The sequence below is a fragment of the Callorhinus ursinus genome, unplaced genomic scaffold, assembly GCF_003265705.2.
Source record: "Callorhinus ursinus isolate GAN/ISIS: 27379988/994484 unplaced genomic scaffold, GSC_fseal_2.0 scaffold77, whole genome shotgun sequence".
In the NCBI taxonomy this organism is placed as follows: domain Eukaryota; kingdom Metazoa; phylum Chordata; class Mammalia; order Carnivora; family Otariidae; genus Callorhinus; species Callorhinus ursinus.
Window position 1 is genome coordinate 647,174 of NW_027397139.1, and position 23,024 is coordinate 670,197.

At 50.4% G+C, this 23,024-nt stretch overlaps 1 protein-coding gene across 1 annotated transcript in view; it reads left to right on the forward strand.

Moving 5' to 3' along the window:
- Window positions 1–23,024, forward strand: part of RFX2 (regulatory factor X2) — a 91,449-nt gene continuing 68,425 nt past the window's right edge. Inside the window, exon 1 of the mRNA XM_025861357.2 lies at window positions 1–199. The gene's annotated coding sequence lies outside the window, so the exon portion shown is untranslated. The remainder of the gene's footprint in view (window positions 200–23,024) is intronic.

Genomic DNA, 23,024 nt, shown 5'->3' on the forward strand with positions numbered 1-23,024 from the left:
GGGCGGGCTAGCAGGCGGGCGGGCGCGCGAGGCGGGCGGGCGGACGGCGGGAGCGGGAGGAGGAGCGGCCACAGCCGCCACCGCCGCCGCCATAGAGACTGTAGCCGTGGAGACTGTTACTTACCAACGGGGACCAACACGCAGCAGCCGCTGCTGCCGCCGCGGGAGCCGCTGCCCGAACTCCCGGCCCGAACTCCAGGTGACCGATGCGACCGCCCCGGGCCCGGCCCGACCCGGGAGTGCGGGGGGCGGCGGGGATCCGGATCGGGGGCTCGGGAGGCGGGCGGCACAGCCCTCGCCGGTCACCCCAAACGTCCGGGATGGCACGCCCGCGGGACCCGTCTCTTCACCCCAGTTCCGCAGGCGCGGCCGAGTTTGGGGGAGTCTGGGAACCACCCCCCGACCCTTTACCCAAACTCGGGGGCAGGTGGGAACCCATCGCCTCACTTTTCAGAAAACTTCCTGAGTTGGGGGCCCCCGAGATCCCTGTCTCACTCTTACCCTAAAAGTCCCCGAATTGAGTGTGCCCCGGGACCCCTCAAACTTTTATCTTCAAACTCCTTGAACTGGGGCTCCTGGGAACCTCTTTTACTTCCCCCCCAAATCCTTAAGTTGGGGGCTCCCAGAGACCTCTCTCTCTCACTGCCTCTCAGCTTCTTGAAACCATCTCAAACCCTTGCCTTAAGCTCCCAGAATTGGGGGCTCCTGCGGACCCCTCTTCTCTTTTACGCCCCAAATCTCTGAAATTGGGGTTCCCGGGGTCTCTACTCTCACTCCTAACCTCAGACTTCTGAATCAGGAGGGCCTGGAAGACTCGTTTTCACCTTTGCCCCAGTTTCCCGGATTTGGGGTGTCTGGGGGACTGTCTTCTCGTTCTGACCCCCCAGAATTGTGAGTTTGAGGGCTCCCCTGGAACCCTTTTCTCACTGTTTACCAAGTCGATGCGCTTGTTTTGGGAAAAACACCCCCCTCGCTTTTTCGCCACAAACTCACCGAGAATCGGACTTCCCAGGGACCCGTTTCTCACCTCTACCAAAAATCGTCGTGGTTAAGGGTCTTCGGACACTCCTCCCCTCTCTCCCTTTGAACCCCACATTCCTGAGTTTGGGGGATCCTGGGTCTGCCAGTGTTTCCTACCCCCTCGGGAGGCCCCTTCGCACAGCCGCATCGCCCCCATTTGGACTGATCTCCAAGCGAGAAGAGTTTCACCAGAAGTTGTGTTTTTGTTTTGTTTTGTTTTTTTAATGTATTTATTTTGTTTAAAGAGCCTACCTTGTGGCCCCAAACTGCTCGGTGACATTTTCTCCTGAGATTGTGTGAGTGCGCGTATGTTTGTGAATTTAAACCCCACCCCTGAACCCCATCCCCCTCCGAAGCGCAGTCTGGCACACACACGGACACACGCGTGCACACATACACACACAAACACACACACACCACCACCCCCCAATACTCTGTTCCTTTCCTGTCCTGAGAGAAGCCAGGGGCTCCCTCTGGCTCCGTCCCGGGCCCCGCTGGCTGTTCTCACTGCTGCACTAGGAAAGTTAGGTTTCCCGATCCTCGTGGCTATTTCAAGGGCCCCTGGGGCCAAGTGCCCCTGCCATTCCAGCAGAGGCGGGGGTGGTTCACCGTCCTAATTTTAACCTCCTGGTTTCCCTGCAGGAATGAGGGAGGGAGTCCAGGTCTGCCTTCCCCATAGACCTCCTGCCTGCTTCTGGGTGTTTTCATTAATGCAGCCCCCCAACACACACGCCTGTACTCAGCTGTTTCTTGCTCTGTGCAATTAACCAGCGGTGCAGACTTTCCTGGGTTTTTTTCCCCTCCCAGTCAGCTTTATCTCTGCAAATCCAAAATACCAAACCTTATACAAGACTCTCTTTCAACTAAGACTCCCCCAACTAAATAATTATGCTAATAATAATGACCCAAACAGCAACAACAAAACCTTATTTTTTTTCTGCACATATTGTCAACATGTTTTTATCCTTTGGCTTCATGCTATGAAACATAATTTGTGTGCTTCTATAAAGACCCTTACCCTGCGTCCGGGGAGTATCAGGGCTGGCTACCTGTTCTTTCTCCCACTCAAGTTTAAAAATGTGAACCCACTCCAGAATAACCCTAGAGATGGCTTCTCACCTGCCCTTGCCAGAGAAGTGAGAGTGTACGGTGAGCACCTTCCCTCCTTCTCCCCTCCCCGCCTCCAGAATCCAATCTCCTCAGTCACTGATCAGTGCTAACTTCGCCAGCCAAAGGGCCTGGTAAAGTATGAGCGGGGACTTGGTCATTTTTAAAAAAGATTTCCTATACATGATGGACAAGCTGACAGCTTCTGTGATCCTGTGATATTTGGCTGATTTAGGCTGGGAATGAGTTCAGAAACAGTTTGCTTCTGCAGTAAAAGCAAAACTGAATTATTTAGCCTTTAGGTACATTCCTCTTTTATGCCAGATAAACTGCCCAGACACTCCCAAGGGGCATCTGGGAGCAGGGGAACAGAGTTATTAATTACAGCAAGGCGACAGAATGAGTTCTTTGAAATTCTGTTGATATTTGCATTCTGGGTGAAGGACGTACATTACCTTTTTTTTTTTTTTAAAGATTTTATTTACTTATTTGAGAGAGAGCGTGGAGCAAGGGAGGGACGGAGGGAGAGGGAGAAGCAGACTCCCCGCTGAGTGGGGAGCCCGCCATGGGGCTCAATCCCAGGACCCTAAGATCATGACCTGAGCTGAAGGCAGACACTTAACCAACAGAGCCACCCAGGGGCCCCGGGACATACATTACCTTAATATTCATCTTTTAGCCATCTTATCACCAAAGCACGGCTGGGATGGAGCCAGTCACCAGAAATGCAGATGCTGGGAAATTGTTTATCTGGATCTCATTCCTTTGAGCTAATTTGTCGTTCGAGATTCGAGTTACAATTATTTTTTGTTTGTCAATATTTAATTATTTGAACTTTTGCTATTATTACAGAGTCAAAATCTTGAATGTACCGGTGGGATTTTTATAGGCACTTGTGGTGGTTTTGCTCGTAAAATTCCAAGGCCAGTAGGAACCATATCTTATAATCTATTTGACTTTTTTAAATTAACTGCGAGGTGACCACTTGTTTAAATAATGTGCCCCCCTCTCCGACACCTACCTACTTGTAAAATGTGAACTATTTAAAAGGCAAGGAAAGTTCCCAGAGAAATCATCTTGCTAGTTGGGACCCTCGCCAAACTTGGGGACAGGAAGGTGTAAGTGCTGACCCTGTGGCTGAAACCAGGGGTTTCAGATGCACCCAGCAAAGACATCCATATTTCTGCACCAGGCTGCATGAGTATTCCCATCAAATGGGTAGATGAGGACCAGAAACAACCTCAGGCCAGTTTAGGTCAGATTTTGTCTGTGCCACATTTACAAAAAAGTTTCCAGTTTTCAGGGCTTTTTTGGATATCAGCATTGTTATAAGGGATCGTGGACTTCCGTATTCAAAAAGGCCTTTTGACTCCCTTTCTGTTATTTAAAGGATGAGTAGCTCCGTCACAGACCAAGTTCTCTAGACACGTGCCTGGCACAGAGGGTGTACTTAATTTGCTGAATGGGTGAATGAATGGAATATGCATTGGGAATTAGAGAGGAAACTGAAAACCGCCTACATGCTTCTTGGAGACCGCAAGAGCAGCAAAGGAATTCTTACGGGGTGGGGGGTTGGAGGGAAAAGAGAAGGAAGACCCAGACTCTTCCTTGAAGAGAGGAAGACCCAGAATCAAGGATGTGTGGGATAAGGAGTAGGTGACAGAGGATGCAGAGAAGAGCCAGGGAGAGAGCCTGACAGGTCTGGGGGAATCATTCGGGCCTGGGAAGCATGGCCCTGCCCAAGAGGATGAGGAAGGTCTTTCTAGCAGAGAAGTCTGTGTGGCTACTCGCTGGACGCATCCAGGTGGATTCTGACAGGCAACCTAAACACAAGGTGGCCAAACTGAGCTCCCCGTGGGCCCCACAGTCTGCTCCTCCAGGCCCTGCACCCCCTTTGAGTATCAGCTGGCTTCTCCTGGTTGATCAGGCCAGAACTTTCTCGCAAGCCATGGGCAGAAGCTCCAACTCCACCCCATCAGTGGAGACGTAGGCTCTGACCATGCCTCACCCACCACCTCCACGACCAGCCCCCGCTCCGGGCCACCAGCCCCTCTTACCCAGATGATCCCAGACTGTTTGTTAACCTGGCGGGGGTGGGGCTGGGGGGCATATTACCTTCTGTCGTGTCTCCCTCAGCTCAGAACCCCCCACGGCTCCCATCTTGCCCGGAACAAAGGCCAAAGCCTCTTCCCACCCTGGGCCTCTCCACCCCAATACTCTGGCCTCATCTCTGCCGCTGATCTTGTTCCTCACTCCACATCAACCCTGCAGGCCTGTTGGGAGTTCCTCAAGCCTTCTGCCTAGAAATCTCTTCACCCAAGTAATGGGGGGCTGCTCCTGCCCTGTCTTCAGGCCTTTTCTCAGATGTCACCTTCCCAGGCCTCTCACTCAAAAGTGACACACACTCAGCCTCCTTCCCCGCTGTCTCTTTCCTCTGCATTTATCACTCACATGCACACATAATGACATAATGCACGTTTACTTTATAACCACCGTCCGGCCCCTCATTAGAAGGTCAGCTCCTTAAGGGGAGGAAGCACTGTGTTTTATTAACTTCTCTTTCCTCCGGGCTGAGCACAATTCTGACGCTGAGGAGGCTCTCAATCAGTATGTGTTAAATGAATAAATAAACCGTTTCCCACCCACCTATGGGGGAGGCCCATCTAGAAATGGAGAGTCGCTCCTTACCTGCCATATGTCGCCGCCCATGTGTCTTGGGACAGCTTGGGTTGGACAGAGAAGGGCTCGCGTGCGGTGTCTCTGCTGCTTAGCTCGGGGGGGCGGGGAGGGGGCTCCAGGTAAGGTGTGGCGTCCGTGAACTAGGTAATCATACCGGCGTGGCTGCTGTATTAAGAAATACTATTTATCATTGTGTGGCACCGGGCCTGGCCCAGAGTCGGTGGCTCCACAAAGACTGGCTTTTTACTCTTCTATCACTATTGTTACTATTCGGGAGCAAATGAGCAGTAGTGGCCTGGGATCATGTTCTTATTTGGGTTTTCCAACCCATGCAAGCATTGAGGAGGCATTCGGGAGCTGTGTTTTGCCTGATGGAGCCCATGAGCCTCCACTGTCTGTCTGAGGTGGGGGAAATGCCCTTCCGTGAGTGTAGAAATTCCCTGGGACAAATATCGTTCCTCAAGGGTAAGCGCTCAGCAAAAACACCAAGTGGCTGGAAGTCCCCCGTGCTGGTTGTGGCCAGGGCCCGTCTGCACCTAGTCCCCACACATCACCTCCTCGGGTGGGCTCTGGCAAGTGGCCAGCTCTGCCGGTAGGACTGACACATGAGAACACTTAGAAACTGGTTTCCCTTCTCTGTTACCGCTGGCTCATGGGTGCCATCCTGATCGGAGTCTGGAAATCGGCCACTCAGAGGTGAGATCCAGCCCACTCTTCGTGCCAGGACTCGAGTCAGGCCCTCAGGAGCCGATAGGCTGGCCCGGCTCCTGGCTGAGCTTCCCTTCGCTCTCCCCAAAATGCATTCCTGCTTTATGATACACAAGTTTTGTGCGTTTGAAAACCCTGCTGTATGCCCTGGCAGCTCCTTTTTCTTATTTTCAGTTTTCTTGAATCTGATGACTTTCTGAGAAGTGGAGTTGACTTCCCAAACCTGTAGGTGGTACATACAGCAAGGGGGTATCAGATGCTGTGAATCAGACCACATCTGCCGTAGTCCGCGTTGAAAAAAGATGGAAATAAAAATCATACAGTCAAGGGCGCCTGGGTGGCTCAGTCGTTAAGCATCTGCCTTTGGCTCAGGTCATGATCCCAGGGTCCTGGGATCGAGCCCCGCATCGGGCTCCCTGCTCCGGGGGGAGCCTGCTTCTCCCTCTCCCACTCCCCCTGCTTGTGTTCCCTCTCTCGCTGTGTCTCTCCCTGTAAAATAAATAAATAAAATCTTTAAAAAAAAGTCATACAGTCATTAAAAATATGTCATACTTCATGGAAGGCCTGGTACAGTGATTATTTTCACTTACTGTGTAATGCAGCCCAGACATGCTATAGGCAGTAAGCCTCTAAGACTAAGGTCTCTGTAGTTACTTTGAGTATGTGCGTGTGTGTAAGAGCTAGGCCACTGGGCCCAGGATTGCCCTGCAGGAGGTGACATTTGCGTTGAGACTGAAATGAGAAGGAAAAGCAGCCCTGTGGCGGTCAGAGGGAAGAACCTTCCAGGCATGGGGTGGGGGTCAGGTGCAAAGGCCCTGTAGCTGGAGAACACAGCTGGGCCTGGTCAAGGCAGACAAAGGCAGCCATGAGGTTGATGCCCGGTGAGCAAAAGGAGAAAGGCAGAGGTCCCCAAAGGCCATGCGGGAAGAGTCTGGATGCTATTCTGAGTATTTAGATGGTCTAAGTACAAATCAGATCGGTGATGGCCAGCTGTTTACTGGACCTCTGACATCTGTTCATTCATTCATTCATTCATTCATTCATTCATTCATTCCTTCTTCGGAATCAAGCACTAACCTCTGAGGCTACAAAGACCAAGAGCAACTAGGAGAGGGGGACAGTCTCAAAAGTGGTTGTGCTAGACTGGGGCAGGCAGTTGGGTGGGGACAGTGGTGGCGTGGCTGTTTTCAGGAACCCGCAAACAGCTCCTCCCAGCCGGGGAGCAGGGTGTAAGGGAGATTAGGTGAGAGAGAAGAGCAGGTGTCAGCAGACTATGGCCCTCAGGTCAGTTCCAGCCTGCGCTGTGGCCTGTGTCTATGGGTAAAGCTTTATTGGAACTCAGCCATGCTCGTTCATTTACATACCACCTCCGGCTGCTTCTGCAAAACAACCGCAGAGTCAAGTATTTGTGACCGAAGCAAAAGGTGACCAGCAAAACCTAAAATATTTACTGTCTGGGCCTTTATAGGAAAAGTGTGCTGAGCTCTGGCTAAGCCGAGTAGGGCTTGTCTCTGGTGCTGGGCTGAGACAGTGGGGAAGTGGCTCTGTGATCAGGCATGATTTTGGAGGGTGTGTCAGAAGGCTTGGAGTCGAGTCTGGAGTCATAGACCAGGTGAAGGGCGACAGGGGCCTGCCCGACAGCATGGGCCAGGCTGGGACTTATGGACTCGCTGGGCCAAGGGGCGGGGAGGGCGATTCCCAGGTGCCTGGCGTTGGGGAGCCGGCAGAATGTGTCACTGCGGTGAGTCAGGGACCACGGGAGAAGCTGGTGTCAGGCAGGGGAAGTAATGAGTTCAGCTGTGGGCTTGGCTGCCTTGAGGTGTCTGTGGGACATCCGGGTGGGGACTGCTTTCCAGTAGGCAGCTGGATTGCAGGGTCTGGAGCCGCCCGGCGCCGCTCCAGGCTAGGGGTTAGCCTCTAGGAGCTGTCAGCATATAGATGGTCATTTCATGGATGGAGCAGATGGAGGAGACCATCCAAGGAGACAGTGTAGAGTGAGAACAGAAGCAGGAACCAACGAAGAGTCAGCAGAGGAAAGTGGTTTTTTTAAGTTGTGGCAGCATACTGTGACGGGCAGTTTACCATTTCACCCACACCTAGGTGTGCAATTCGGCGGTATTGAGTGCATTCCGATGGCGTGCAGCCATCCCCACTCGTTCCAAAACTTCTTTGTCACCCCAAATAGAAGCTCTGGTCCCAGTAGCAGAAACCCCCAGCTCCCTCTCCCACCCTCCCAGGCCCCTAGTAATCTTTGATCTACTTTCCGTCCCTCTGAATTTACCTCTTCTAGATGTTTCGCCGAATCATATAGAACTTGTGTCCTTTCGTGTCTGGCTTTTCTCGCTGCGCACAACGCCCACCAGGTTCATCCACATTGCAGGGTGTGCGAGAGTGGTGTTCCTCTTTATGGATGAGTGATATTCCAGGGTGTGGACGGGCCACACCGTGTCCACCCACTTGTCTGTCAGCGGACACTGTGACATTTGGCTACTGTGACAAGTGCCGGACAGAGGAGATTTTGAAGGGCTTCTGAGGCAGAACGGGGAGCAAGGCCAGGACGGCGCGCCTCAGGGAGAGCGAGGCCCATGGAGACCAGGAGGATTAAGGACAGCCTGTGGAAAGAAAGGAAAAGGGCCAGCCCCCAGCGACAGCCAGAAGGCCCGGCTCATGAGCGCCTGTCTCCCCCGCACACTGTTGAAATCGTACTAGTGATAGAGAGTCCACTTCTAAAGTTTCAGTCACACCTAATTATGCTTATATTTTTACAGTGCAAAGTGTTTATCTTTTAGAGACAGGGCCATGTTTCCAGGATACGTTTCTGTCCAAAAGGTGATCCGTGGGGTAAGGCAGCAGTCCCCAGCATTACCAGCCCCCAGATAGGTGCTCCTGTTCTACCCCAGCGGTGAGAACTCAAGGAAAGGGCCAGGCTGTGCTCCACCCCTTCCCCATCCTCAGAACACACACAGATGTAGCCTGCTTTGAGGAAAAAATAGATTTGGAACCCCAGACTCATGGAAAATAGCCTCAAGTATGTGCTTCTGATTTTTAAAAGAATTTTTCATTTTCTAGATGAATTCACTTTCATGGGGACTTCTGTATGTGAGTTGCTCTCTGGGGGTCTTGGTTCATTCAGCAAATACGTGCAGGCCCCCGAATAGCAAGCATCTGAGGGAGCTCGTGCTCAGTCGAGTACTTAAGTGGGTTAATGTAGCCTCCCGGGCGAAGTTAAGACGGTTGAAGATGCTACAGAAATTTGAAGTGGTCAGCGGCCATTGGCAGCTGAGCTGTGGTTGAAGCATGAAGGGGAGACCTTTCAGGAGCTTCTCCGTTGTGTGAATCATGGCCTGGTTGTACTGGTAGCTCTTAAAATGCCCCACAGGAGTACATAGGAAGTATTTCTGGAAGCCCCAGGTGACTTGGTTCTTGCCGGTCTTACTTCACACCTGGGCATGCATCTGTCAGCCTGACGGTGCCCTTCGGGGACACTGGGGGGTGGAGGGGGGGAAAGCAAAGGTTCCTCAATTGGCGGTGATTCAACGTAACAGACTGCAGGCTGGGGGGTTAGAAGCGCAACAGGGCAGTGACATGGCACCCCCCACGTCCCCCGGGGGGGCAGGCTCCCACCTTCCTCCCGCCTGGGTGGTCTGCACAAGCCTAGCGTCTGTCCTCATTCTAGCTGCAGGGTGACCGGAGTCCTGGTCCCTCCCCTTGCCACGGGCAGCCCCTCTGCCATCCACCCCCAGCTCTGGAAGCCGTATTGCTCCGGCGCCAAGGAACAAGGAGCGCACTCCGCTGTCCCTCCTGTCCATGCACAGAGCTGGGCTCCCCGGCCTCCGATTCTCCCAGCCTGGTCTCTCCTCCCGCCCACCTTCCCGGCCGCGTGGGAGGGTCTCATGGGCACGTTCTGCTCCCCAAGGCCAAACCCCCTGGCCTTTGCTGTAACCACGTGGTGCTCAGGTCTGCGTTCAAGGCCGTTTCCGGCCTCAGCTCCCTTTCGTCGCCTCATCTTTCAGGCCTCAGAATGGACTCGCCACGGCTTACACGGGCCTGCCCTCTCTCTGAACTGTCATTTCTACTCATGAAAATCTTTTCTCTCAGGACGCTTCTCCGGCGCTGTCTTACCAGGGAAGCCCAAGACCTGGCGTAGCGAGCCGAGGGGGCAAATGTTAGCGCTAGGGCTGGGTTTCTCCAATCTCACCACTGTTGCCTTTGCGCATTGCAGGATCCTGAGCCTCCACTGGCCTCCGTCTGCCGCTGGCGCCCACCCCTTCCCCCCAAGTCATGACAGCAGCTGTGTCTTCAGGCATGTCCGAATGTCCCCTGCGGGGGCAGAGTTATCCCCTAGTTCAGGACCATGGGCTTCGTCGGCCAGAAGGGGCATGACTGCTGAATTGCCACAGCCCAAGTCTCCTTGGACATGTAGTAGTGATTTATGGAATGTTCTCGGCCTTAAGCTCCTGGAGGACGGGGGCAGTGGTGCCTGCCACACTTCCCCGGCCTTCATGTTCAGTGCGTGAGTGACTCAGACGCCGGAGCCCAGAGCGTTCTTCCGGGAGTGAGGCCTACATCAAGTAAGGGCAGCCTTCGGTTTTAGCCAAAAGCAAACATCATGAAACCCTTGCCTGAGATCCGAGAGCCTTAAAAATGCGATGTTTTTGATTCAGTTAAGATTAACATTCCAGTCCTTTCGACACGTAGCTTTCCTTTACCAAATCCCAAAGAATTTTTTTTTTTTTTTTTTTTTTTTTATTTGACAGAGAGAGACACAGCTAGAGAGGGAACACGAGCAGGGGGGAGTGGGAGAGGGAGAAGCAGGCTTCCCGCCGAGCAGGGAGCCCGATGCGGGGCTCGATCCCAGGACCCTGGGATCATGACCTGAGCTGAAGGCAGACACTTAACGACTGAGCCACCCAGGCGCCCCTCCCCACAGAAATCTTTTTTTTTTTTTTTAAAGATTTTATTTATTTATTTGAGAGAGAGAGAGAACGAGAGATAGAAAGCACGAGAGGGAAGGGGGTCAGAGGGAGAAGCAGACTCCCTGCTGAGCAGGAAGCCCGATGTGGGACTCGATCCCGGGACTCCAGGATCATGACCTGAGCCGAAGGCAGTCGCCCAACCAACTGAGCCACCCAGGCGCCCTCCCCACAGAAATCTTAATCGAAGGCCCCTACCATTCATTGACTCCCCTCTTTGCTCAGCTAAAATTGCAAGTCACGTTCTTTTCCAGAAAATGCAGGGGTCTTGGGGGGAATGGAGCCCTAGAGCCCAACCGCAGCTGGGTCCCCTTGCCAGGAGCCATGTACACAGTGGAGAATATTAAATGTCTCATTCTGCGTCTAAGCCAATCACAGCATCTTGATTCATTCTTGTTTTGCTTTGGAACTTTTCAAAGATTTCACTTGGTTAAAAAGTTGATGTGAAACAAATCCGGTCATTATGCCCATCAGAATTGTTTCATCCACAAAAGGTGGCACTCGCAATTTGTGCAGGTTTGAAAGCCTGTCCTGCTCTGCTGGAGGAAGTACTTACTGAGGATCAGTGGGGTTGCATAAAGTTGACTCACTTTGTAGGTAAATATTTCTAACCCTGGCTCGCTTCTTGAAAGATCCATTTCACCAGCGCTGTTCCCATCAGGAGGTGCTGGTTCAAGGTCATGGCCCCCCGTGGCCATGGCCGCAGTGGTGGACATGTGTGGGGTGAGTGTGACCGAAGGCACTGCCTTTCCTGTGGCCCTCTTTCCCTTTTCTCTTTGAAAGTGTGAACATGAGCCAAGTACCCACCACACTGCCCAGGCTGGGGAGAGCCCCCACTTCTAAATTTCTGCCACGGAGCTCCAGATTCTACTTTGATCCTCACCTTTCTTACTGGGAAGAGAAGTAACTGTTAACGCTGGTCAAAATAGAAACCAGTTACCAGACTGCGATGCACTTCACAGAGAGCAAGGTCCCCGTGTTGTTTGCCGGTAGAGACCCCCAGATAACTACGTTCGCTTGTCCTGTTCCAAAGCTCTTAGCTAAAATGACACATGCCATCCTATAGCATGCCTTTCACCCTCTCAGAGACGTGTGAGACCTTCCAGTGCTGTAGGGGTTCTTGTCCGAGGGCGTTGGAGACCTTTGGATGCGGGAACGTATTTTCAAGCGGCCGTGGTTCGTGTGCTTCCGTGGATCCTGGGAGTTTCGAGCGGAGAGACTGTCTTCTGCAGCGGGGGGGGAGCGGGTGGGGGGCCGGGCAGCCCAGCACTTCTGACAAATGCCTGTGCTTCAGCCCCAGGAAGGAGGGCTTTTCGAGAAAGGCAGAGGGTGGTGGATGGGGCAGGGAAGAGAGAGCAGCCCTCCGGAGTGAGCAGCCAGACTTCAGAAGTCATAACCGTTAGATCCCAAGGTTATGTTTTAAAAAATAAAGGGTTGCCACGGCCTCACGCCCTGAGCACCTACCATATGCTTGGCGTTTTACACACATTCCTTCTAACCCTGGCACGGCCCCAGCAGGGTCAGTCGGATCAGCAGGCCCAGACAAGGGGAGAAACGCCTCCTGTGCTCTCCGGTCCCTTGGGCGGGTAGCAGAGGAATCCTTCCTCCTGCTAAACCCAGCTCCACTTGCTTTTCGGCCGCAGTGTGAGCTCAGTTGAGCTCCGTCAAGTCTCCTCTTCTTTGTAGCTTTAGAGAGGCCTGGGCCCAGGGCCGGTGAGGACAGCAAGGGTGCAAGTGAAGGAGAAATGATTATCCTGGTCCCATCACCTCAGGGGTCAGCTTTGAAGGCTGGGGTCCCCTTGCCTTCTCCCCCTCTCCCGCACCCCCCTGACCACTGCCCACGTGTGTCCTTTAGCTCGCGTCCTTCCCATTCCTGCTCCTGCTGTTCTAGTTCAGATCCTCTCGTGGAGCTTCCGACTACTGCCCTCGTGAGGGGGAGGGGTGTGGCGCAGACCCACTGTTCTGCCTTCTTCCCGACCTTTGATGCTCCCACTGCCCTCAGCAGTGGCCTTAAGCCGCTGCTGGTGGGAAGGGGGCGGGGGTGACGTGTGACATCTTTGTGCGACACCACGGAACGTCAGTGCATTAAATTAAATAACATACACTCGCAGTGTTTTTATTAAATAAACCATGATTAAATTATACAATAGGATAGTGGTGCACAGTAGCTACTAATGGCATAGGTCCTTTAGAACTTCTGTTGTCAAATCTGGCACAACAGGCTGACCCAGTGTTTCCCAGTAAGGTGGTACTTGCAGAGTGTTTGTTGTGTCGTTTACCGAGGGTCACTAGCAGATAAGAGGAAGCCTATACCAAGGGCTTAAGAAATATTTGGAAGGCAAAGTGTCTTTAATTGGAGAAATATATCCATTACATATTTTTCTGCAAATCAGCAGAAGTGCCATTACTTTATTTGAGCAGAGGAAGCCCACAGAATCTTTTAGTATTCCAAGAAAAGTGGGGCGGAGGAGGGATTCGGCAAACATTCTCTATAAAGGACCAGATAGTAAATATTTTAGGCTTCGTGGGCCAACTGGATCTCTATTTCTGCAGCTACTCACTCTGCTGACGACAACATGTAAATGAATGGGTGTGGTCACGCGCCAATAAAACTTTATTTACGGGCCCTGAAATGTGAATTTCATACAGTTTTCACGTATCACAAAATATTTTGACTCTGATTTTTTTTTCATAGCCATTTATGCATATAAAGACCATTCTCAGCTTGTGGACCATGCAAAAGCAGGCTCTGGACTGGGTGGGACTTGGCAGGGGCGTGGGCCGTGGTTTGCTGACCTCTGCCCTGTGGGATGGAGTCCAGGAGCTCCACCATTCTCAGCCTTTCTCTGGGTGGCCCAGCCTGTTTCCCCAAGAGCCCCCAGCCTGTGCCCTCTGCTCCAGCCAGCTCAGTGTCTTTGCCCTTCTCCCGTCCCTGTGGGGGCACACACACCCCGCTGTGCCCAGCTCCTGTTCTTGAACCAGTCCCTCCTCCCTCCTCCGTTTGCGCCACCCCACCGCTGCCAGGGTAGGTCCTGCCCCTCCTGCTGTAGCCACAGTGAAAAGGTAAGAACAGGTGAAGTTAATTGGAATAACGTATTTTATTTAATCCAGTATGTCCAACAAAATATTGTTATTTTAACATGGGATCTATGGGAACACATTTTTATCGAGACGTTTCGCGCCAAGTCTTTGAAATCCAGTGTCTGTGTTGCACTCACAGCACATCTCAGTTTGGACGAGCTACATATCAGGTGCACAGTGGCCACAGATGGCCCGAGGTGTCGACATGAAGACCGGCATAACGCTTGGGTCGTCCCTGTTCTTTTTAAAAGGTGACCGCCGTTTGAGCTACAAACCGGCCCTCAGATCCTTCCCAGCTCCCTCAGTCTTAGGTCACTCCCAAGGCGTGAGGAGCACAGGTCCACCTGACTCCAGGGTTTTCCATTTTGTAAAGTGGTTGTGGTTGGACTTTGCACACGCGTGTCCCCTCCGGGCCACTGAGCGGTTTGACCCCGGAATTCTGCAGTGACCCTTTCAGGACTTTGGGATCCTTCTGGGCAGTCCCCATTCCTTCCTCTTTTACGTCAGGGAAATCTTTTCATTGTAAAGCCTCCAAAGAGTACCCAAAAATATAAAGGAAAAAAAAGAGCCCCTGGCTTCCTTCTCTCTTCCTCTGCCACTCCCACCCCTAACACAGTTCAGTGTGGATTCTTTCGGATATTTTGTATTCATATAAAACATACACACTGACGCTTTATTATTTTTTAATTGAGATGTAATTCATATGCCATAAAACTCCCCCTTTTATAGTGTATAGTTTAGTGGTTTTTAGTACATTCACGAGGTTATACAATCAGTACCACTGTCTAGTTCCAGAACATTCCATCACCCCAAAATGGAACGCTTTCCCCATCAGCAGTCCTCTCCCATTCCCTCCCCAGTCCCCTGTACCCACGAGCCCCCTTCCCATCAGTGGATGAGCCTATTCTGGACGTTTTGCACACGTGGAATCACATACCATGTGGCCTTCTGTGTCTGGTTCCCGCCCTGAGCGTCGTGGGCTCGGGGTCCCTCCATGGGGCTGTGAGTGTTGGCACCTCGCTCCTTTTATGGCTAATATTTTTTTCTTTTTATAAAAAAAAGGATCACATTATGCCCACTTCTGTGCACCTTCTCTCTCATCTAATACTTAGTCTCTGTCTTTCCTTATCACTGTCTGTGTGTCGGCTTCATTCCTTCTGTAATTGCCTGAGATCCCACTGTACCGCTGTGCCCCGAGGTGCTTATTTATAGCGCCTTATGGAGGGGCATCGGCTTTATCCTTTTTCACTTTACCAACAATGCTGCAGTAAACATCCTTGTCCAACGTATTTGTGCACATGTGTGGGATGTTTGCAAATTCCCGGAAGGCGACTTGCTGGGTGGAAGGGACTTCCTTCCCTTTGCATTAGATCTCTTTCACTCACGTTCACGTGCCACCCCTGCAGGGATGGTTACTTTGCACTGTGTCTTTGCCTCGTGACACGGTCCCCAGCATGTGCACTGTACCACCTCCTCCTGCTGCCACCCACGCCGTGGGTGCCTCAACAAGATGCCTGTCCTTTCCCCGCAACTCCCTGTCCCATCCGGAGAATAGCGGGTCACAGAACTTGTGGCAATCTGGTGGAAACGTGTGCCCCCCCCCCGGCATATGCACAGTGAACACACCCATCATATTCCATCTGCCATTTGGGAGGTCCTCAGACCCCTTGTCGCCTCTCTCTGGACCAGCCCCTACCTCCGAACCTTGTTGCCCGTCAGTTCCGCTCTGCCCAATTCCCAGCCCACAGGTCGCTGACTCAGCCCCAGCCTGGCACCATGAGCTGCACATGCCCGTGTGTGCCTCTGCGAGAGGCCCAGCCGCCCGGCCGGTTTGTGCCCACACAAGTTCACGCTTGTTGCCCTGGCTCTGAGCTGACTCCCACAGCAACGGCACTTCCCCGCGCCTTTGAGTTCCCCACTGACCCACGGTTCCAATTCCTTGCCACCTTGATACTCCAGCAAAGCGTTCATTCTGCTGCCCTCCCAGCAGACCTGTCCCCGAGGTCGAGCGCCCCCCCCGGCCCCCCTCCATCCATGACCTGCGCACGGGTCCTGCCCTCCGCATGGCAGCCAGAATCGAGCCCTGCTGCGGTGCTGCTCTTCCAGCCCGAGTGGGAAGCTGGCTCCTGCAGCCTCCGGAGCCTGCGCTCACGCCTTGCTCTTTCTGCTGAGGTGAGGACGCTTCCTCCTTGACGCCGTGCAGCTTGAAACCAGAAATCCAACGCCCTAATCACGGAGGTTATCCATCCTTTATCTGAGCTTTCCTCCCACTTGAAAGGCAAGGGGTCATAGTTTTCTTTTTACCTACCTTCCTGCCTTCCTTACTTATTTTTTAAGTAGGCTCCACACCCAGTGTGGAGCCCAATGCGGGGCTTGAACTCACATCCCTGAGATCAAGACCTGAGCGGAGACCAAGAGTTGGACACTTAACCGACTGAGCCACCCAGGCGCCCCATTTTTTTTTAACATTCTTTAAGATTTCTGAGACACTAACCTAATCTGATTTCTCTTTCTTCATGCTTCATGAGTGTAGAATGTTCTAGAAACTACTCGCCCTTTCTCCAGTGGTAATGTTCACATAGGGCCTGGCCGGAAAGTCTGTAGTTCTTTGCACTCCAAAACTGGGCCCTGTTCTCACTTCGAGTCCTGGTGGCGAAGCGCCTGCCTCCAGCTGCCCATTTCTCCCTTGTGCCCCTCCGCTGGGTCTGTGTACACCACCCGTCTAACCAAATGTTTTGGGATTTCCCAAACAGACTTCCTTACACCTTTGGCCCCCAGTCACTGGAGGTTTCCAGACAGAAAGTCTCTTAGGGATTGCGTGCAAGAGGTGTTTTGCTTGTTAACAAAGTTTGTTTCTGAAAATCTTAGGAAGGATTTTGACCTGGGGCACCTAGCGGGCTCATTCTTGATCTTGGGGTTGTGAGTTCGAGCCCCACGTTGGGTGTAGAGATTACTTAAAAATAAAATCTTTAATTAAAAAAAGGGATTTTGAACTTGTAAGTTCTCAGGCCTAATTTTCTTGTTTTGAGTTGTGTCACATTTCACTTCTTCTAAAGTAAAGAATATAGGGACAGTTTTAGTTTATATATCTTCTGTTTTTCTGCTTGTCTGGCATTTGCCAACACATTTGCTGTGTCACCTTTCTTTAAAATTCACATAACATAAAATCAACCTTTCTTGGGGGGCACCTGGGTGGCTTAGTCAGTTAAGTGCCTGACTCTTGATTTCAGTTCAGGTCATGATCTAGGGGTGGTGAGATCGAGCCCCTCATTCAGGCTCTGCACACAGCAGGGAGTCTGCTTTAGAGTCTCTCTCTCTCCCTCTCCCTTCGCCCCTCCCCCCAGCTTGTGTGCTCTCTTTCTCTCTCTCTAAAATAAATAAATCTTTTTAAAAAAAATTGACCTTTTTAAGAGGACAATTCAGTGGTTTTTAAGATATCTGAAATGTTACACAACCATCCTCACACCACCCTTTAACTCTAGAACATTTCCATGACCCCCCCCAAAAAAACCCTCTTCCATGAAGCAGTCACCCTCCCCAGACTCTGGCCCCCATGGACCGCTTTCCTGTCCATGGCTGAGCCTGTTTTGGATGTGTCGTCACACACGTGGACTCACACCCCGTGTGGCCTTCTGTGTCTGGTTCTCTCCCTGAGCGTCGTGGGCTCGGGGTCCGTCCCCGGGGCTGCCCGCGTTATGGGTGCCTCGCTCCTGCTCGGGGCTGAGTAGTGTTCCAGTGTATGGATTGGCCACAGTCGTCCGTTGATTGCTTCTGCTTTCTGGCTGTTACACGTAATGTTGTTGTGAACATGTGTGGACAAGCTTTTGTGTGAACATAGGTTTTCGTTTCTCTCTCTCTCTTCCCTCGGAGTGAAGGTGCCGGGTCATGTGGTCACTCGTATTCAACTTCTTGAGGAACTGCCAAGTGTTTTCCGTGGCACTGCACCATTTCCATTCCCACCAGCCACGTAGGCGGGTTCCAGTTCCTCCTTACCAACACACGTCACTTTCCCTTGTTTTTATTAGAGCCAGCCTAGTAGGTGTGAGGTGGTACTTGTTGTGGTTTTCTTACTTTCATTTTCCAAATGCCTAATGGAGTTGGGCATCTTTTCATGTGCTCAGTGGCCATTTGTATACCTTCTTTGGAGAAATGTCTCTTCAAAGGTGTCATCGCTCACAGTTTTCTGGCATCCACACATTTCTCTTCCTCTGTGAAATGCCCAAAGACCCTGAATCATGAAGGTGCAGGGCACAAGTCGGAACTACAGCAGACAGCGGAGGGGAGGCAGGTCAGTATCGACAGGACGTGAGGGCTGTCCTCTCTCGCACTCGAGACGTGGCTCCAGCTCTCACCTGTGGGCGTGCCCTCTTCAGGGACTTCCCACGCTCCTGCATCCTCATGCTTCTGGAGAGAGACATGACAAGGATGTCGGCCTTTACCCTCCAAGCGTCCCTGACCATTTGGGCACTGAGATTTCTAGAATGTTATTTGTAAATTAAATGTGCTGTTTGATACCTGTCTGTTTATCCAGAATTATTTTCGGCTCTCTTTTGGAGACATAAGTCAAAACATTTGAGTCTGGTACAGGTTCAAAAAACCAGCTCATGGGCTAAATCCAACCCACCACCTGATTTTGGATGGCCAAGAGCTAATAATGACTTTTTATGTTTAAATGGTTGCAAAAAATAAACAGAAGAATGACATATTTTGGAACACATGACATTATGTGAAATTTACTTTTCACTGTCCATAAATGGAGTTTTATGGGCAGATGGCCATGCTCGTTAGTGTACATATTGTTGGTGGCAGCCTTTACCCTACAATGGAGGCGTTGAGTAAGTCTCAACAGAGACCATCTGACCTGCAAAGCCTAAAATATTTGCTATTGGGCCCTTTATAGAAAAAGTTTACCCAGAGCTGGTCTAACAAACGGTCCTGGTTATATTTGACTAGAACTAGTACTAGCATACCATCATGCATATATAAAGGCGGTGGTGATTTGGAGATTCACGAACACCTTAGACTCTTCAGTAGTGATTAACATTATTATTATTTTTTTTGCTTCCTCTAACGGCAAGTGGAGTGATATTTACTTTATTAGCTTCTCCTGTTTGCTGTAATTAAGAAGAGTCTCGTCTGGCCACATCCATCCTGCAGGCTGCATCCCCTTTGCTTTTTTTTTTTTTTAGTAAAGTCCTTTCTTTTTTTTTTTTTTTTTTTTTTAATTCCACAGCACCCTGGCCTTTTTCTCCATGGCATTCCTCCTTGTTTTTCAGGCCCCCGAGAGCCTGGGTCAGGTTGAGACCAACACTCCAGGGTGGGAAGGTGCTCGGCAGTTGGGAAGCATCAGTTTCTCTTCTTCCTGGTCTTTGGGCTCTCCAACACTTGAATGCTGTCTTTCGGCAGGTCGCACCGCCTCTGGCGGGATTTGGTGTGCAACTCATGGCACCCAGGAGTGATTTCTGAAATGAGTTCCTGCTGCAGGTGCAAGGAGGTGGGCTCCCGTGTAGGAGAAACCAACGTCTAAGCAGTTGTCTTCATATTTGAACGCACTGTAACAGTGACTCTTAAGAATAAAAATGTGTGATGGCTAATCAGTAAGGAGGAAAATCAGTGGTTAGAGAGCAAAAAAAAAAGCTAACTATTTCCACATTTCAGCCATTTCAGATTGAGCTAAAATCCTACCTAAAATGAATTCTGCGTGATCTCGAAATCTTCTGTTGTAGCCGAGTTTTTAAGAATCAAGACACTCTAGGAATCACGGCTAGAGCCAGGACTATGTCAGGCTTCTCTGGGATAAGAGTAAGGGGGGGGCCTCGCCCTATTCTCCTTGCCGCAGGGCTGATCAGGGTTGGCTAGCAAAGACGGTAAATCAGGTCCGTTTCCTGGGGTCAGCTGGGGTGGACACTGTCAAAAACTGTGACTTCTTCCTTCTCCTATTTCCCGGTGGCGGGTGTTTCTCTCTCAGGTTCCAAATCTGTGGCACTCCTGGGCTTGGTGGCCTGTGGGTTAATTATTGCCGAGGTGGTCACTGAAGCTATAGGTGCTTATCAGCACAACCCACTCCTGGACTGTTTGAGTTCCTAAATGTGGGGTGGTGGGAAAGAAGACTAGCCGCCTTCAGACTGCGGCTTCCCGCTAGAGACTGGGCGTGTGACTCATTCGGCTCCTGTGGCGGTCACCTGGCCCCATGTTTCTGCCATATGGGATTGGGGCCCAGGGCCACCATTGTGCCCCTCCTCCAGGAAGAGAATTGTGTCACTTCTAAAGACCACCGACCTGCCTGCATTATACAATGAGGCTCGTCTAAACTGGAGTCCTCGAGTTTATAAACTTAAGTTAAAAAAAAGACAAATCCACATACCCTGACAGCCCAGTCTTTCCTCAGTTTGGACCTCTTTCGGAGTCTGCTGAAAGTTGGGATTTTCTCCCCAGGAGAACAGGTGTAAACACATGTGCCAGCACTTCAATTTCATATTCAAGTTCAAGCTCATGGACTCTCCGAAGTGTGACCCTTGTGAATCCACAGACCGAATTATAGGATCCTGCTGTAGCTATCTGAACGGGCACATTGCAGAGTTTAAGCCACTTCCAAACATTCCCTGGATTTTTTAGAAGGACCAGAGATTAGGTGGAAATCTAGCGCTTTGGTAATAAACAGAAAAGGCAAGGGTCCTCATGTGCTGTCTGTATCTCTGTAGAGTTGTGCGGTCAGCTACACAAAGATTCCATTTGAAAATAATCATGAGAAAGTCACCATAGAAGACAGAAATGAGAGGCATGCACAGACATACCCATCACCATTGCAGGGGAAAGTAGAATTCACCTCATTTATGTCAGCGTCTTTCACAAATTCATGTTTTGGGTCCTCTCTCTGGCAAGATTAGATCTTCGTGTGTTTGGGTCCTGTCTCTGGCAAGATTAGATCTTCGCGTGTTTGGGTCCTCTCTCTGGCAAAGATTAGATCTTCGCGTATTGTTACTTTAATGACCTCTTTATAATATCTTATTCCAACGAGGGTTCCAGGACCATTCACTAGGGAAGGGACAGTCTTGTCAACAAATGATACTGGGAAACTGGATATCCACCTGCAAAAGAAGGAAGTTGGACCCTTACGTCACATAAGATTAGCTCAAAATGAGTCAAAGACCTAAATGTCAGGGCTAAAACCTACAACACTCGTAGAAGAAGACATAGGGAAAAAATCTGCATGCCATTGGATTCAGGAGTGATCCCTTGAATATGACACCAAAGGCAAGGTCACAAAAGGGAAAAAATAAATAGGAGTTCATGAAACTTAAAAGATTTGTGCATCAGGGGGCACTATTAGAGTGAAAAGGCAACCCACAGAATGGGAAAAAATATTTGCAAATTGTATATCTGATAAGGGGTTAATATTCAGAATATATAAAGAACGCCTACAATTTCACAACAACAAGGAAACAAACAACCCAATTAAAAAGTGGGCAAAGGACTTGAGTAGACATCTCTCCGAAGAAGGTATAGAAATGGCCAACAATCACATGAAAGGATGCTCAGCATCACTCATCATTAGGGAAACACAAATCAAAACCACAACGAGACCACTTTGTACCCTTAGGACGGCTATCATTTAAAAAACCCCAAACAAACAGAAAATTACAAGTGTTGGCAAAGATTTGGAGAAATCGGAACCCTTGTGAACTACTAGCAGGAATGTAAACTATGCAACTGCTGTGGAAAACAGTAAGGCGGCTCCTCAAAAAAATTAAACATAGAATTACCATGTTAACCCAGCAATTCCACTTCTGGGTGTATACCCAAAGAATTTAAAACAGAGACTTGAACAGATATTTGTACACCCACGTTCACAGCAGCAGGCTTCCCGATTAGCCAAGAGGTGGAAACCTCCCAGGCATCCATCCACAGGTGAATGGACAAACACAGTGTGGTTGGGTGGATACTATTCAGCGAAAAAGAAGGAAATCCAACACCTGCTACAACGTGGATGAACCTTGAGGACATTATGCTCAGTGAATTAAGCCAGTCACAAAAGGACCAAACACTGTATGATTCTCCCTCTGTGGGGGCCCTAGAGAAGCCAGATTCACAGAGACAGAAAGTAGATGGTGGGAGTCAGGGGGATGGGGGGGCTACTGTTTAATGGGGACAGAGTCTCAGTTCTTGCAAGGTGATGGTGGGGATGTTTGCACAACGTGAATGTGCCTAGTGCCCCCGAACTGCACACTTACCAAACGGTTCAAAGGATAAATTTTGTTCTATATTTTACCACAGTTAAAAAGAATAATAGTAGACACTCCAGTTGTATTTTCCGGGATTATGTTAAAGGAGGCACATTCTTCCAGAGTTCATATTTCGGGAGTCCCACCTGACCTGCTGAATCCTAGGATCATAGCTTTAGTAAAGACCCTACAAATTTATCTTGTATACTCGTTGGACGATGCATATGTAGTTAACTCCTTTGACTCGCGCACCCTCACTTGGGAGAATTACACTTCTGAGTCAGTGGTCCTTACTAGAAAGGAAAGCACGAGGCAGCCCGAGGACCAATGCTGCAGCACTCTCAGATGGGTTCTGCCCCAAATACGGATGCCTGGTGTTCTGGGTCTGGGCGCTGATGTGTTTGGGGCACCTGGTGGGTGAGGAGAGAATGGTAAGTGACCTAAGCAGGAACTTCAGAAGGGAGAAAATAGGGCTCATTTGTTCAGAGTCATCTGAGTGCCAACTGGAGAGCAGGTATTTTTCTAAGAATAGGAGGAGGAACAGACATGCTTCATAAACTGACCTTCCGAAACAGGGCTCAGCACACTATGCCCCAGGGCCACATGCGACACACCACCTGTTTTTTTTTTTTTCCCTAAGTCCTGCAAGCTGAGAATATCATCTGCATTTTCAAATGGTTGAAAAAAACATCAAAAGAATATTTCATGACACGTGACAATTACATGAAAATCAAATTTCAATGTCCATAAATACAGTTTTATTGGACCAGACCGAGGGCCAGGACCAGGAGGAGGCAAGTGAGGCACCACCTTGGGCACAAGATTTCAGGCACTGCGAAAACTCAGTCAGCAAGATGGGTAACATTTTAATGCGGTACTTAAAAAAAAATCAAAACAAATGCCACACACACAAAAATCCCTGATGAGCAAAATACCAACATTTTAAAGACAGGATCAGGATTGCTGATTTCCTTGCCCCAGGCTCCGGTAAGGCTCCGAATGCAACCATGCTCATTCCTTTCATGAGGGCACTGGCAGCTTTCTAGAAACCGCGAGGGTTGAGGAGTTTCGACATAGACCTTATGGCCTGCAAAGCCAGAAACGTTCTCTAGCCCTTTAAAGAAAAAGTTGGCCAACCCTGATTGGAATCAGTGTAGTGTATTAATCCCTACCAGTGCATAACTATCACCAAACTATAAATTCAATGCCTTGTCCATGTCCTCTGTCTGTTTTT